The sequence below is a fragment of the Hemiscyllium ocellatum genome, chromosome 6 (genome assembly GCF_020745735.1).
Source record: "Hemiscyllium ocellatum isolate sHemOce1 chromosome 6, sHemOce1.pat.X.cur, whole genome shotgun sequence".
In the NCBI taxonomy this organism is placed as follows: domain Eukaryota; kingdom Metazoa; phylum Chordata; class Chondrichthyes; order Orectolobiformes; family Hemiscylliidae; genus Hemiscyllium; species Hemiscyllium ocellatum.
In genome coordinates this window covers 13127935-13145245 of record NC_083406.1, presented here as the reverse complement: position 1 = coordinate 13145245, position 17311 = coordinate 13127935, and positions in this window count along the sequence as shown.

Below are 17311 nucleotides of genomic sequence, written 5' to 3'. Positions count from 1 at the left end.
CGGTTAAGGAGGATTGTGGCCAGGGAACATGCTTTGGACAGTGCCACGATGAAACAGATCAAAAAGGGCCAAGACAAGCAATTGGCAAGTTACAGCAGCCAGATCTTCCTTCTGTTTTGCACGTTAAGAATTTGGACCATCTCATTTCTCAAGGAAGAAAAAAAGAACTGGGAGCAATGTTTGACTAAATTGAGTTGCAGCATGAAGAAAATGCTAACAGAGGGAAATAAGTGGTGAGGTATTATAGTCACCATTAAACACTTTAGGGTAAATTCAGGAAAATGTTTCTTGATATATAAGTGATTTAGATGTGAACATAAGAGGTATGATTAGTTAGTTTGCACATGACACCAAAATTGGAGGTGTAGTGGACAGTGAAGAACGTTACCTCAGATTACAACGGGATCTTGATCAGTTTGCGCCAATGGGCCAAGGAGTGGCGGATGGAGTTTAATTTAGATAAATATGAGGTGCTGTATTTTGGAAAGGCAAATCAGGGCAGGAATTATACATTTAATGGGAAGGTCCTGGGGAGTGTTGCTGAACAAAGAGACCTTGGAGTGCACATTCATAGTTCCTTGAAAATGGAATGGCAGGTAGACAGGATAATGAAGAAGGCATTTGATATGCTTTCCTTTGTTGGTCAGTGCATTGAGTATAGGAGTTGAGAGGTTATTTTGTGGCAGTACAGGACATTGGTTAGGCCACTTTTGGAATACTGTGTGCAATTCTGGTCTCCTTGATGTAGGAAACATGCTGTGAGACTTGAAAGGGTTCAGAAAAGATTTACAAGGATGTTGCCAGGGTTGGAGGGTTTCAGCTATAGTGAGAGGCTGAATAGGCTGGGGCTAATTTTCCTGGAATGTCAGAAGCTGAGGACTGACCTTAGGAAGGTTAATAAAATCATGAGGGGCATGGATAAGTTTAATTGACAAGGTCTTTTCCCTGGGGTGGGGGAGTCCAAAACTCGAGGGTATAGGTTGAGGGTGAGAGGGGAAAGATTTAAAAGGGACATAAAGAACAACTTTTTCATGCAGACGGTGGTGGAATGAGCTGCCAGAGGAAGTGGTGGAGGCTGGTACAACTGCAACATTTAAGAGGCATCTGGACGGGTATATGCATAGGGAGGGGTTAGAAGGATATGTGCCAAGTTGGCAAATGGGACTAGATTAGGTTAGGATATCTGGTCGGCATGGATGACTTGGACCAAAGGCTCTGTTTCTATGCTGTACATCTCTATGACTTTATGTCAAGTATCTGATATTTATCATTGTCCCTGCATTTTTCCACCTTCCTCACCATTGTTCTTACCACACTGGAGAAGGGAAAAATTGAAATGGACAGTATAATCAGCTCACCATCTCTCTGCTCCTTTTTGCTGAAACCATAATGCTTCACTCCACATCTCCTTTTATTTATCTGGAATCCTGTAAATTCATCATCCTCAAATACTTGCAATTCCTTTTTGAAATTATTTTTAGAGTCAGTTTTAACCATCTTTTCAGGTAAAGAGTTCCAGATCTGGACAATTCTGAGTAACATTGAGAATTACAGCTCTTTGAGGAATGGGTCTGGGAGAACGTGGGGACATGCATTGATAAATCCAGCCATGAGGTTGTCTCTGTGAATGTTTTATCTTTCTTTGAGAGTGAATTTCTTGTGGAATAGCATCTGAGTTCAGCCTAAATTGGGCTAACCCTCAAGAAGACATTAGATACATTTTGATAAAACCATAATATCATGGCAGAAGAAAGATGCCATTTGGAGTATTAACTGTGAGGATTCAGGTCCCCTTAAAGAATGGGCTGTTCTTTCAAGGATTAGGGAGGATTTTTGACAGGAGCTTTTTGTTTTTGTTGCACTTTACACATTGTAGAGAGAGGTGGAAAGGCAGGGATGTAAAATTCATTTGTTAAGATGTGGGATGATGCACCTGGCTTGATGTTCCCTTGATATTTTAAGCATTGAATGGCATATTAACAGAATATTTGAACTCTGCCTTGAATGGTTATTTATCTGGGCCTGCTCTTGCTGTGGACAATTGAAAATACAGAATTTCAATCTGCTGAGGTATAAACGCAGGAAGTTGGCACTATGCATTTCAAAATTCAAAGATTTAATATTATCATTTGTAAGTGAAGGCACCTCCAGTTTCTTACTCCTGCTGTTTCCAACACAATATCAAACGAAATGTTTTAAACGAACAATCTTTGCTGTAAATCCCTAGCTTTTCACATTTAGTCATTTGCACAGTTGCAGGTTTTATGAGATAGGTATAGAAAAATGATAAACCACTCAAGTGCTTCTCAGCATCTGCTACTGTTTCATTTTCCAATGCCACTGAACGTGAAAATCTAACCCATGGAGTGCGAGTAATTTTACTGGCGGCATAGTTCTGTCTCGCCTGGAGGGTTACTTCAGCTAGTGTTTGTGTCCTTTTCAAATTCTGATGTAGTTAAAGAAAGAATGACTGTTCATAATAAATTAAAGTATCAATTCATAAGGGCAGAAGATAGTTATGAGGTAGAAGGTCAACCAATTTGGTTCTTGAAGCTAGCAAAAGTAAGTTTACTTACACAGCATCTAGTTGTCTATTGATGGACTCTGACATTGTAGTTCATTCCCAGTCCTCAGTCCTGTTCAATGTCTTTTCTACCTCTATTATATTCTCTCTCACCTCCTTTCAATTAACTCGTTTCAATAATTTATTGCAGTCTAATTTTGCAAAACAATAATTTACAAACCACATTCATTTCCATTGGGCAAATCATTGATTAATGTTTTCAATAACTGAATTTTTAAAATTAGCTTTCAGTAGCATTAGCTTAGATATTTTAATTTGTTACAGCTAATAAGTTATGCTGCAGTAAGGATGCAGTCTGATTGCTCAACATAATCTCGTGACTGAAGGTACGATCAGAACTGGGAAGTCAAACTGTTCTTGAAGTTGATACTCTAAATATGTGCTGGAATTAATCGCATCTGGATTGGACAATGGCATTTAAGGAGGAAGGAACACAATTTGATGTTTCAGGTGTAGTCCAGGCAATAACTTTTGTCAAAAGGGAATGTAAAGAAGCCAGAAAAAATATCATAAAGGAACCTGGCTGAAGTTCTTTCAGTGTATTAAAGTAAAAAGAATAACTAGAGAGAGAATAGGATCAAAGTGGACATGTATGTGTAGAACTGCAGGAGATGAGTAAGGTTCTCAATGAATATTTCTCCTCTGTGTTTATCATGGAGAAAGACATGAAGACTTGGGAACTTGGGGACAGTCCATATCACAGTAGAGGAGGTGTTGGATGTATTAGAATGTATGAAGGTGGATAAATCTCCTGGTCCTGACCAGACATATCCAAGAACAGCACAAGAGGCTAGTGACGAAATTGCAGGGGCCTTGGCTGATATTTTTGCATCATCCTTAGCCATGGGTGAGGTCCCGGAAGACTGGAGGGTAGCGAATGTTGTAGGTAAGTTACTTGAGAAGATTCTGACAGATAAGATATACACGCATTTGGAAAGATAGGGTTTGATTAGGAGTAGTCAGCATGACATTGGGAGTGGGAGATCATGCCTCACAAATTTGCCAGGGTTCTTTGATGAAGTGGCCAGGAAGGTTGACGAAGGCAGGGTGGTAGACAGACTGCGTAGATTTCAGTAAGGCCTTTGATAAGGTTCCACATGGTAGGCTGCTCTGGAAGGTTAGTTCGCATGGAATCCAGGGGGAGCTAGCAAATTGGATACAAAATTTGCTTGATGATAAAAAGCAGAGGGTAATAGTGGAAGGATGCTTGTCATATTAGAGGCCTGTGACCAGTGTGTGCCTCAGGGGTCAGTGCTGGGCCCATTGTTGTTTGTTATCTATATCAATGAATTGAATGAAAATGTACAATGCATGATTAGTAAGTTTGTTGATGATACTAAAATTGGTGATATTGTGGACAGTGAGGAAGGTTCTCAGAAATTGAAGCAGGACCTTGATCAGTTAGGGAAGTAGGCTGAGAAATACCAAATGAAGTTTAATATAGATAAGTGTGAGGTCTTGTATTTTGGAAAGTCAAATCAAGGTAGGAGTTTCATGGTGAATGATAGGGCCTTAAGGAGTGAAATGGAAAAGAGGGATCTTGTAGTTCAGGTTCACAGTGGAGTCACAGGTAGACAGGGCAGTGGAGAAGGCTTTTGGCACACTGGCCTTCATCAGTCAGGGCATCGAGTACAGAAGTTGGAAAGTTATGTTACAGTTATACAGGATGTTGGTGAGACTGCACTTGGAGAACTGTGTTCAGTTTTGGTCACCTTGTTATAGGTAGTATGTTATTAAACTGGGAACAGAGCAGAAGCAAGGATGTTGCTGGGACTCAATGGTCTGAGCTATAGGGAGAGGGTGGACAAACAGTGACTTTGTTCTTCAGAGCATAGGAGACTGAAGGGGGACTTTTAAAGGTGTATAAGATTATGAGAGGCATGGATAGAGTGAATGCACTCAGTCTTTTTCCCAGGGTTGGGGAATGGAAGACTGGAGGGCATCAGTTTAAAGTTAGAGGAGAAAGAATAAAAGGGGAACCTGAGGGACAACGTTTATTACACAGAGGGAAGTACACATATGGAATGAGCTGCCAGTGGAAGTGGTTGAGGTGGGTACATTAACAACAGTTAAAAGACATTTGGACAAATATGTGGATAGGAAAGGTTTAGAAGGATATGGGCCAAGTGCAGAGAAATGGGGTTAGCATGGATGGACATTTTGGTCAGTATGGACCAGTTTGGGCCAAAGGGTCTGTCTACATGCTGTCAGACTCTATCACTCTCTGACTCTATTGGGAAAGCAAGGAGGAATTAGACAATTAAGTTATCAAGAAATTTAAGGAAAAATAGTATTCTGCAGATTGGAGATAAAAGAAGGGATAAGAGTCTACTAAGGTGTAATTAATTATCAGCAGAGATATCAGAAGTAATGGAATTCTTTTGCATCACTACGTACCAGACAGACCACATGAAGATTTCAAAAGGAGAAGAGATTTAAAAATGTAAGAAAGATATTTAATAGAAAAGGATGACAATACAGAAAATAATTATATTTAGAGAGGATTGAACAAATAGTCCAGAAGAATTAAATGTGTGCATATCAAAATAAATCAAGTTAAGAGGCACCAGTACATATATCCTATATATATAAACATTAGACAAGGGAATAGTGCCAGAAAGTTGATAGCTAATGTGACATGTTTATTTATAAATGGAAATAGAAAATATTCAGTAAGCAATAGATCAAATAGCCAAGTGTGGCCATGGAAACTTTTACTCATGGATGTAGTGAAAAAACATTTAGAAACCAAACAAATAATAGTCACCAGCATAGGTTTCAATGAGAAGGTCTTGATCAAGCTCCTGAATTGCATGAAGATGTCACAGAAAGAGTAAACAAAAGTGAGGTGAGGTATTTGCTGGAAAAGCTCAGCAGGTTTGGCAGCACCTGTGATGAGAAATCAGAGTTAACATTTCGGATCTGGTGACCTTTCCTCAGAGCTAGGGAAGGGTCACCGGACCTAAAATGTTAACTTTGCTTTCTCCGCACAGATGCTGCCAGATCTGCTGAGCTTTACCAGCAACTTCTGTTTACAGCATCTGTAGTTCTTTTGGTTTTTATTTAGGTAAGATATTTGGAGCTTTCAAGAGGCCTTCAAGTAGACGCTTAATTAATCGTTTTCAACACCATAATTCCAACAAAACTCATCTTCAAACTCAGAGACCTAGGACTCTGCTCACCCGTCAGCAACTGGATCCTCCACTTCCTGACCCACAGACCATAATCAGTAAGGCTAATTAGCAACAACTCTTTCACGATAATCCTCAACATCAGTGCCCCACAAGATTGCATATTCATCTCCTTTCTGTAGTCCTCATACACTCATGACTGTGTGGCCAAATTCAGCTCTAAATCCATTTACAAATTTGCTGATGGCACCATCATAGGAGTCGGATCTCAAACAACGATGAGACAGAGGACAGGAAAGAGACAGAAAGCTTAGTGGCATGGTATGAAGACAACAATCTCTCCCTCAATGTCAGCAAAACAAAGGAGCTGGTCATTGACTTCAATCAGCAGAGTAGAGGACATGTCCCTATCTGTACTGATGGTGCTGAGGTGGAGGTGGTCAAAGCATCAAGCTCCTTGAAGTAAAATATCACCGACAATCTGCCCTAGTCCCTCCACATCATCTACAGTCAGAAAAGTACACCATTCCTCAGAATGCTAAAGACATTTGGCATATCCACAATGACCAGTTTTTATAGATGTACCATAGAAAGCATCCTGTCTGGATGCATCCCAGCATGGTATGGCAACTGCTCTGCCCATGGCCACGAGGAATTACACAGGGTTGAGAATGCACCCCAATCCATTGTGGTAGAGACTGATACAACTGCAACATTTAAAAGGCATCTAGGTGGGTATATGAATAGAAAGGGTTTGGAGGGATATGGGCCGGGTGCTGGCAAGTGAGGCTAGATTGCGTTGGGATATCTGGTCTGAATGGACAAGTTGGACCGAAGGGTATGTTTCCATGCTGTACATCTCTATGACTTTACGTCAGTGAATGATTACTGCATCCAGCTCACATTGACTGGAACTGGATGTCAATCAAGGCCTTGGGGCTTCTTGCACGTGCGGTTGCAGACATCTATGAGGTAACAGATGATGTCCCATATGCTCAATGTCCTCACCTTTCTCTTCAGGAGACTATGGCTACTTTCCCAGTTCTTCAGAATCTATCACAACCCCACCCCTGCCTGCTTGAGCTGTGCAGTGAACAGCATGCTGGGATAATGGAGTCCACTGCAAGGCTCCCTTCAATAGTCGAGTAAAAATTGAGGTCTGCAGATGCTGGAGATCAGAGCTGAAAATGTGTTGCTGGTTAAAGCACAGCAGGTCAGGCAGCATCCAAGGAACAGGAAATTCGACGTTTCGGGCAAAAGCCCTTCATCATGATGAAGGGCTTTTGCCCGAAACGTCGAATTTCCTGTTCCTTGGATGCTGCCTGACCTGCTGTGCTTTCACCCGCAACACATTTTCAGCTCCCTTCAATAGTCATTCTGTAAAGGGTGGAGAGGGACAAAAGGTTCTTAAGTTTGTTCAAGAGAATTTTGTGAATCAGCAGTCTCAACAAGAAAGAAAAGATTAGTGGATATGGTTCAATGGAATTAAACAGTTAAAGTGTGTAAGTGTCAGTAATTGAGCAATTAGGATGATCAATGTATTATAATAGATGAAAACATAGAGCTGTTTAGCGCAGAAACAGACCCTTCAAGTCATAAGTGACATTAAGCACAGAAAAAGAATCTTCAGTCCAATAGATTAGTTGCAAAAAAAAACCCTTCAGTACAGATACAGGCCATTCAGCCCACTGAGGAGAAAGTGAGGACTGCAGATGCTGGAGATCAGAGCTCAAAAATGTGTTGCTGGAAAAGCGCAGCAGGTCAGGCAGCATCCAAGGAGCAATAGCATCGACGTTTCGGGCATAAGCCCTTCTTCAGGAATGAGGAAGGTGTGCCAAGCAGGCTAAGATAAAAGGAAGGGAAGAGGGACTTGGGGGAGGGGCATTGGGAATGCGATAGGTGGAAGGAGGTTAAAGTGAGGGTGATAGGCCGGAGAGGGGGGTGGGGTCAGAGAGGTTGGGAAGAAGATTGCAGGTCAAGAAGGCGGTGCTGAGTCTGAGGGTTGGGACAGAGACAAGGTGGGGGGAGGGGAAATGAGGAAGCTGGAGAAATCTGCATTCATCCCTTGTGGTTGGAGGGTTCCGAGGCGAAAGATGAGGTGCTCTTCCTCCAGGTGTTGTGTTGCCATGGTCTGGCGATGGAGGAGGCCAAGACCTGCATGTCCTTGGCGGAGTGGGAGGGGGAGTTAAAGTGTTCAGCCACAGGGCAGTTGGTTTGGTTGGTGCGGGTGTCCCAGAGGTGTTCTCTGAAACGTTCCGCAAGTAGGCAGCCCGTCTCCCCAATATAGAGGAGGCCACATTGGGTGCAGTGGATGCAGTAAGTGATGTGTGTGGAGGTGCAGGTGAATTTGTGACGGATATGGAAGGATCCCTTTTGGCCTTGGAGGGAAGTGAGGGGGGAGGTGTGGGTGCAAGTTTTGTATTTCTTGCGGTTGCAGGGGAAGGTGCCAGGAGTGGAGGTTGGGTTGGTGGGAGGTGTGGACCTGACGAGGGAGTCGCGGAAGGAGTGGTCTTTCTGGAATGCTGATAGGGGAGGGGAGGGAAATATATCCTTGGTGGTGGGGTCTGTTTGGAGGTGCTGGAAATGACGAAGGATGATACGATGTATCTGGAGGTTGGTGGGGTGGTAGGTGAGGACCAGTGGGGTTCTGTCCTGGTGGCGATTGGAGGGGTGGGGTTCAAGGGCGCAGGAGCGGGAAGTGGAGGAGATGCGGTGGAGAGCATCATTAACCATGCCTGAGGGGAAATTGCGGTCTTTGAGGAAGGAGGCCATCTGGGTTGTTCAGTATTGGGACTGGTCCTCCTGAGAGCAGATGCTGCGGAGGTGAAGGAATTGGGAATATGGAATGGCGATTTTACAGGGGGCAGGGTGGGACTCCCAATCCTCGGACTCAGCACCGCCTTCTTGACCTGCAATCTTCTTCCCGACCTCTCCGCCGCCTCCCCCTCTCCGGCCTATCACCCTCACCTTAACCACCTTCCACCTATCACATTCAGCTCACTGAGTCCATACCAATCCTTCGAAGAGCATCCAAACCAGACCCACCTCCAGAACCCTATCCACATATTTCCTTTTGTTAACCCATCTAGCCTGCACACCCATGGACATCATGGGCAATTTAGTATGGCCTATCCAACTAACCTGCACGTCTTTGTACTGTGGGTGGAAACCAGAGCACCCAGCGGAAACCCATGCAGACACAGGGAGACAGACAGTGAAATCGAACCCAGGTCCCTGGTGCTGTGAGGCAGCAGTGTTAACCATGAACTGAAGGAATGAGCAATTTGAAGAGCGTGAACAGATCTAGCTAAGGTAAATTGGGATTAATGTTTGACAGGAAAACTGTGATTGGGCTATGGGTTACCTTTACAGAGGAGACAGTTCAGAGGAAGCTTTTTCCATGAAGGTAAATGTAGAGCGGATTTGGATGCAGAAAGATATGTGGTTGGATCCTCACCCTGTAGCTTTGTGGCATGAGTCAGGAATTCTGCCAGGTTTCTGCACCATCCTTGGGAGAAAAGGCCCCATCAAATGTATGTGTGTGTGTGTGTGTGTATGTATGTGAGTGCGTGTATGTGTGTGTGTGTGTATGTGTGAGTGTGTGTGTATGTGAGTGTGTGTATTTGTGTGTGCGTGTGTGTGTCTATGTGTGTATGTGTGTGTGTGTATGTTTGTGTGTATGTGTGTATGTGAATGTGTGTGCGTGTATGTGTGTGCATGTGTGTGTGTCTATGTGTGTATGTGTGTATGTGTATGTGCGTGTGTGTGTGTATGTGTGTGCGTGTGTGTGTCTATGTGTGTATGTGTGTGTGTGTATGCGTATGTGTATATGTGTGTGTGTATTGTGTGTGTGTGTATGTGTGTGCGTGTGTGTGTCTATGTGTATATGTGTGTGTGTATTGTGTGTGCGTGTATGTGTGTGTGTATGTGTGTGTATGTGTGTGTGTGTATGTGTGTATGTGTGTGTGTATGTTTGTGTGTATGTGTGTATGTGTGTGCGTGTGTGTGTGTATGTGTGTGCGTGTGTGTGTGTATGTGTGTGTGTGTATGCGTATGTGTATATGTGTGTGTGTATTGTGTGTGTGTATATGTGTGTTAGACATATGTGATGGTGGGAAATTGGGAGAGAGATGGAGCCATGGTTATTGATTCTAGATTGGTGGCAGTGGAGGGAGTTGCTGAGTACTGAGGCAGGCTGTTTAAATGGCCCAAGCTGGTTCTCTGGGACATCATTGCAGTTGTTTCCTTAAATCTTAGGTCCTGAAGCCGTGGAGTCATAGAGCTGTACAGCATGGAAACACCCTTCAGTCCAACCCATCCATGCTGACCAGATATCCTAAATTAATTTAATCCCATTTGTTAGCATTTGGCCCACATCCCTCCAAACCCTTCCTATTCATATACCCATCTAGAAGCCTTTTAAATGTTGTAATTGTACCAGCCTCTACCAGTTCCTCTGGGAGCTCATTCCATACAAGCACCATCCTTTGCATGAAACAGTTACCTCTCAGGGCCCTTTTAAATCTTTCCCCTCTCATTCTAAACCTATGCCATTTCATTTGGGATTGTCCTAGCCTGGGAAAAAGACCTTGACTATTCATTCTATCCACGCCCCCCATGATCTTATAAACCTCTGTAAGGTCACCACTCAGCCTCTGATGGTCCAGGGAAATTAGCCCCAATTGATTCAGCCTCTCCGTGTAGCTCAAACTCTCCAACCCCAGCCACATCCTTGTAATTTTTTTCTACACCCTTTCAAGTTTCATAATATCCTTCCTACATCAGGGAGACCAGAATTGAACACAGTATTCCAAAAGGTGGCCTAACCAATCCCCTAAACCCTCACCACCCAATCACATCTCCAATCACTTCCCCTTCCACCTCCAAACCTACATGGGGCAGTACGGTGACTCAGTGGTTAGCACTGCTGCCTCATAGCACCAGGATCCTGGGTTCAATTCCAGCCTCAGGCGACTGTCTGTGGAGTTTGCACTTTCTCCCCATGTCTGTGTGGATTTTCTCAGGGTGCTCCAGTTTCCTCCCACAATCCAAAGATGTGCAGGTCAGATAAATTGGCCATGCTAAATTGCCAAAGTGTTAGGTGCATTAGTTAGGGGTAAATATAGGGGAATGAGTCTGGGTGGATTATTCTTTGGAGGGTCAGAGTGGACTTGTTGGGCCAAAGGGCCTGTTTCCATACTGTAGGGAATCTGATCTAATCTAATCCAATTTAACACCTTCCAGATAATTTTCAGTGACTCAAAAATACTGTGACGCCAATCTTGCAGATTATGGTGCTTACTACAACAAAATGGAGTCTGTTTGGATCAACATGGAATTCAAATGAGTGTTCAGCAGAATGGCTGGTTTGCAGAACAGCATGATGCCAATAATGCAGGTTCAATTCCCACACCGGCTGAGGGTACAATGAAGGACTCACCTTCTGAACATCTCCCTCTCATCTGGAGTGTGTTAACATTGGGTTAAACCAACACCAATCATCCCTCTCTCTAATGGGAGAGCAGACCAACAGTCCATTGGACGTTGATGACTATGAGGCATTGGTATCCCAATTGGCTGGGCATCTGGTTTGTGATGTAGCGTGATTCCTACATTGACTGAGGTTACCATGAAGGTCCTCGATTCTCAACCTCATTCAAGGCATGAAGTTAAAACTACCAATAGTTGTCTCTCTCTCTCATGAGAGAACAGCCCTCTAGGACATGGTGACTTTGCCTATTCATTTAAATAATAAGTTCCTTGATTTAAAACTTTATGTTATTTCAGCACATGTACCCTGAGGTCTGTCCAATGTGGATGCTGTGTGAGTCTACATAGAATGCTTAAGGGGGGGCCAGGTGAAGATGGATAGGATCCTGAAGTGATATAGGTGAAGTGGATGGGGTATGGGGAGTCTGTGTCTCTGAGAGTTAGACAATGTGAGGGCTGGAGGGCTGTTTTTAGTTCCAGGTGAGATGAGCTTCCAGATCTCTGGGGCTGGCCTTAGGACCAGACTGCCCCCGTACCAGGCAACTCCTATGGCTGCCTCTGCACTGTCTCTGTTAAACTCATATTCCTGAAGCCCCACCACCAGAACCAAAATTAGCACGTTCAGATGATTTCTCCCAAGCCGAGTTTGCAGAGTCAGGGATTTTCCTGATGTGGGAATAAAATTTCAGGCTACAGTTTCTATTTAACTAACCAGTCATACTGGAAATGAACTACACAGACTCACTTCTTGACATGTTAAGCGATTTCATCTTGTCTCTCTTCTGAATTGTTTATATTTGATCTTGTATATTTGAACCCTTCATTGAAATTAATTGCGTTAGGTAAAGCGATCCTTTCATTTTGTCATCCTCTCTGACTGGATGCTCCCGCTGTCTCATTAAGAATGACAGACACGAGGCACACTGTGGCAATTATTGATGACAAATACACTAGAGTTAAATTTTCCCATCAATATCCCGACTTTGGTGGAGAATCCTGGGAATTGGAAACAGGTCTCAGTGAGCTGGCAGAATAGTTCCCAAGCATCATGCCTGTTCTCATTGTTCGGAAAGCTGCCCCAAACCAGGGGCTAACAGCAAAGCCCACGCTTTGAAGTAGGACTTCAAATGATTGAAAGAGATGCTTTAAATTGGAGAAACACCAGGCAAGCACTCCTTCTGATCACATTGGCGCACAATCTCTGAATTTCCCTGTCTTATTTCTCTCAAGTTGCAAATGTGGGTCCTCTGCATTTATGGTGAGTGTGAAAATTTTCAAAGGCTTTTCACACCGAGAGTAATAGATGCCTGGAATGTGCTGCCAGGAGGTAGTGATGGAGGCAGCTACGATAGGGGCATTTAAGGGGCTTTAGATAAGCACATGAATATGCCAGGAATGGAGGGATATGGACTAGAGGCTGGCAGAAGGGATTAGTTTAACCTGGCATCACGTTTGGCACAACATTGTGGGTGAAGGGCCTGTTCCAGTATTGGACTGTTCTCTGTTCTATGCTCTACTAATTGCTTCTCCTCCCTGTATATTTACAGGTTTGAAATTGACATTCCTTATACGCAGACTTCAACTCTTTTCAATCTCATTTCACAATGCCATTGGTTTGGAATCATTCTCTACTCCTTCCTCATAATTTTAACATCACTGACTCATTATTTGCACATTCACCTCAGCCTCTTTTCAATTCTTTTCCTCTACTTTCTGACCTTTAACTCTTTGACTTGTTGGTTCACTGGAAAACTTAATTAAAAATCACACCAACACCAAGTTACAGTCCAACAGGTTTATTTGGAAGCACTAGCTTTTGGAGCGCTGCTCCTTCATCCGGAGGTTGCATTCTCCACAACCACCTGAAGAAGGAGCAGCACTCCAAAAGCTAGTGCTTCCAAATAAACCTGTTGGACTATAGCCTGGTGCAATTTGATTTTTAACTTTGTACACCCTAGTCCAACACTGGCATCACCAAACCAGGAAAACTTAATGTTTGAGGTGGTCAGAAACTTGTCAGAAATTGCCCTCAGTAACAAATATTTAAATTAAAATAAGTGATGAAATTATTTATAGAAATTAATGTAAAACAAAAGAGAATCTAGATTAATTTGTTTGATGCAGACGGCAAATCATCTCAGATTTTTGGTTTCTTATTGTTTTTATATTTCCTGTTGCCGTTTCCTTACAAATGATGACAATAAGTTATATTTACATTGTGCGTTTTACCAAACAAAGCATTGCAACCATTTCACAAGCTCATTGTAAAACAAATGAATCAGCTAAGGAGCCACTCACTCAGTGACCAAAAGTGTTGGCAGGTTTAAATGAATATTCATTCTGCATTTCTGGTGGGATGGAACATCCAGTCAGATGTTCAGCTACTCCAGCAGTGAATAATTGCCTATGGTTTTTAATATCAAGTCTAATTTAAATCTGACTGACAAACTAAATTAGTAGCTTGCTGGTTTGGGGTTGCAGGAATGGTAGAAAGTGGAACATCAGCAACAGTTACAGTGACATTCTGCAGATGACAGGGAGGTGAAATCCCAGATATGGGAGGATGGAGGAACGCCCTATCCCATTGAACTCCGGTTTGCATTGTAAATCAGCCTGCATCTGCTTCAGGTAGCTCCAGATGCCCAGGGGAATATTGCCTGTCACATTGTCAATGGAGAACTATAATATTCCTCACCTCTTTTGCAGCACTCATATCTCATTTGTAAAATGAAGCTGAACATCCTTTCATGTATTTGAGAAGCAAATGGTACAAATATTTATCTCAGTTTGATGGAGTATCAACAATATAGGCTGGTTTTATGCGTTGGTTATTCTAAGCCCTTTCTGTTTGTATTTTGCTTTGCTACAATTAATTAATATATTTATCCTTCTCAAATGTGTCTGGTACCTCTTTGTTTGCAATGAAGCAAGGACTGTACCGTGTAAAAACTCTGATCGGTCTTTCATGTGGTGGCAATGACAGGAGAGACAAAAAGCGATCATCCCACACACATTCCCTTCAGTTGATGTGGAACAGCATGTGTGCCTGCTGACCTTGTAAGCATTGATTGAAGATACTACAAACACTCTCAGCAGCCAAACATCTGTTGTCAGCTTTATGGCTGTTTATTGCCCTGTTCGGTTTTGGGGTCTGTTGGAAAGTTTCAGTGATTAATTGGCATACTCACAGAAAAGAGGTGGTAAATAATTGGCAGTTCTTCTGTATTTTCTCCGGACAAACAAAAAGAGGAAGAAAGATTTGTGTCTTTTATGATCTCAGGGATGTCCCCACATATCTTCATAGCTAATGGGGCAGCACAGTGGCACAGTGGTTAGCACTACTGCCTCACAGTGTCAGGGACCTGGGTTCGATCCCACCTCTGGGTGACTGGCTATGTGGAGTTTGCACATTCTCCCCACGTCTGCATGGGTTTCCTCCGTGTGCTCTGGTTTCCTCCCACAGTCCAAAGATGTGCGGGTCAGGTGAGTTGGCCATATTAAATTGCCCATAATGTTAGGTGCATTAGTTAGGAGTAACTGTAGGGGAATGAGTCTTGGTGGGTTACTCCTCGTTGGGTCAGTGTGGACTTATTGGGCCGAAGGGCCAGTTTCCATACTGTAGGGAATCTAATTTAATCTAATAAACTGTCTTTGAAGTGTAATCACTCTGGTAATTCAGGAACATAGAGTCATACAGCACAGAAACAGATCCTTCGGTCCAACCAGTCCATGCTGAACAGAATCCCAAACTAACCTAGTCCCCCCTGCCTGCTCCTGGCCTATATCCCTCCAAACCTTTCCTATTCATATACTTATGAAAATGTCTTTTAAAAATTGTAATTGCACCCACATCTACAACTTGCTCAGGAAGCTCATTCCATATGCGAACCATATTGCCCCTCATGTATTTTTAAATTTCTCTCCTCTCATCTTAAATATGTGCCCCATAGTCTTGAAATTGCCCATTCTAGGGAAAAGACAACTGCCGTTAACTTTATCTGTACACCTCATTATTTTATCAACTTCTATAAGGTCACCTCTCAACCTCCTAAATTCCAATAAACTGATTGGACCGAAGATTCTGTTTCCATGCTGCATGACTGTAAAACGCTATGACTCTAACCAGACTTTCTTGATAACTCAAACCTTCCATACCCGGCAACATTCTGATAAATATCTTCAGTACTCTCCAGCTTAATACTAATATCCTTCCAATAACTTGTCGACCATAATTGGACACAATACACGATTCTGCATATTTACGGTAAGCAAAGTTTCACTCGCAAGACGAGATAATCTTTTTGTTGTGATATTGACTGAGGGTTTGTATGTACCTCGGAAGGTAGACAAGACCTTTGCTTCACCTCTCATCTGAATGAGAGCAACAAAAGTCTACTTCATGTTTTAGGGTGCTGACGTCAGGAGGAAACGGGAATCCTGAGCCCTCAGCAACATTACTGGAAGTAGCCCTGTAATTGGTTGCTTATTTAAAAAAAAGGTTAGTCCAGCTCCTGATGGTACTACGTGAATCGGGGGACACCAACTTTGAAGCCTCACCATTCCCAATGGGAGAGATGGGAGCTACTGAGGTAGCTCAGGGTTGAGAATGTGCATCAACATGCAGTGGCAAATAATCCAAGGGATCAGGCTGGTCAGCCCATCTGAATGTTGCAGTGGGACTACAACATAGGTCTGCCTTTCCCGAGGCCCTCTCTTTTAAGTATTTAATCAAATGTAGCGCAGTGATACAACCTTAATAGCCAGCAAAGTTCAGGAAATTGAAGGGTAGTTTGAGAAAATCCCAGGTCTTTGCGAGAGTTAACAAAAAGCAGTACAAACGGGCCTCCAAGATTAACCTATGCAGAGTAAGTGGTTAGTTAGATCTTTGGAATTTGCTTTTTCATATCTTAATGTTGTATTTGTCTGCATAACAGTAAATTAGATTCAAAGCAAATTTATTGATTTCAAAACATCCTGAGAATGTGGAAGCCATCATCAAATGTCCAAGATGTACAAGTTAGGTGGATTAGCAATGGTAAGTATGTTATTATGGGGATAGGTAGGGGGCTGGGTCTGGCTGGGACGCTCTTCAGACAGGCAGTGCGGACTTGATGACCGAATGGTCTCTCACAGAACTGTAGGGATTCTATGATTCGAAATGGAAATGCTTTCTTTCTTTTTGTTTAGTTTTGATCATCTGACTTGTCTTTTGTAACCCAAGGTTTTAACTTGTGGGGAAAGGTTCCTGAGCATATTTGCGAGCTGACACACGGATTATACATCTGTACGGCTATGCACCGAGAGGGTACCAAGTGTAGTCTGACTCTGGCTGGTCATGATTGAAAGTAACATGTCATGGAGAATCAATGTGACGGTATGAACATAGTTTACATGTAAATGTATCCATTTATCTTTCTGTAGCATTGTCAATAAATGTTCTGGTGAGAGGATAATTGCAAGATTAAGAACACAATGATCTTTTACTATTTAGATAGAAACAGACCAGCAGTGTTAAAGGGGTGTAGAAATATACAATGACACTGTGAGATTTAAATCCATGCTGATGGATAAATAAGAGCACCATGGTTACGTGCACGGGTGCATAGAATACAATCAATGGGTGTTTAACAATTCAAAGATAATTTTAACTTCTTCCAAAATATTTGCTTTCATTATAATCCAAATCTGCATGGACAGGGAATGTCAGATCATATAATAAGGGTGTCAATGTCGTGTGACGTCCATCGATCTGGGTTGATGTGAATAATTCATTCGTTTGCTTAAGTTGCATCATTTGCTTTATAATGGATAAGCATATCATTGCCATCAAATTTAAAAATATCAATTATTTTTGCAATTCTGCCATCATGAAAGCATGCATGGAGCTAAAAATTTCAGCATGTTATTAAGCCTCAGATGAGACTGAAACTATACAATAATTCTGGAGCTATAAATAACGCTTAGAGTTAGATCCAGTTATATTTCTTGAACAGCTCTTCATTCTCTGTGGAATCGTGAAACATCTACAAGAGAATGACCCCTATATCTCTTCCCTGGTGAAAGGAATTGCATGGAATATAGATACAGTTAAGTATTTATTGCCTGA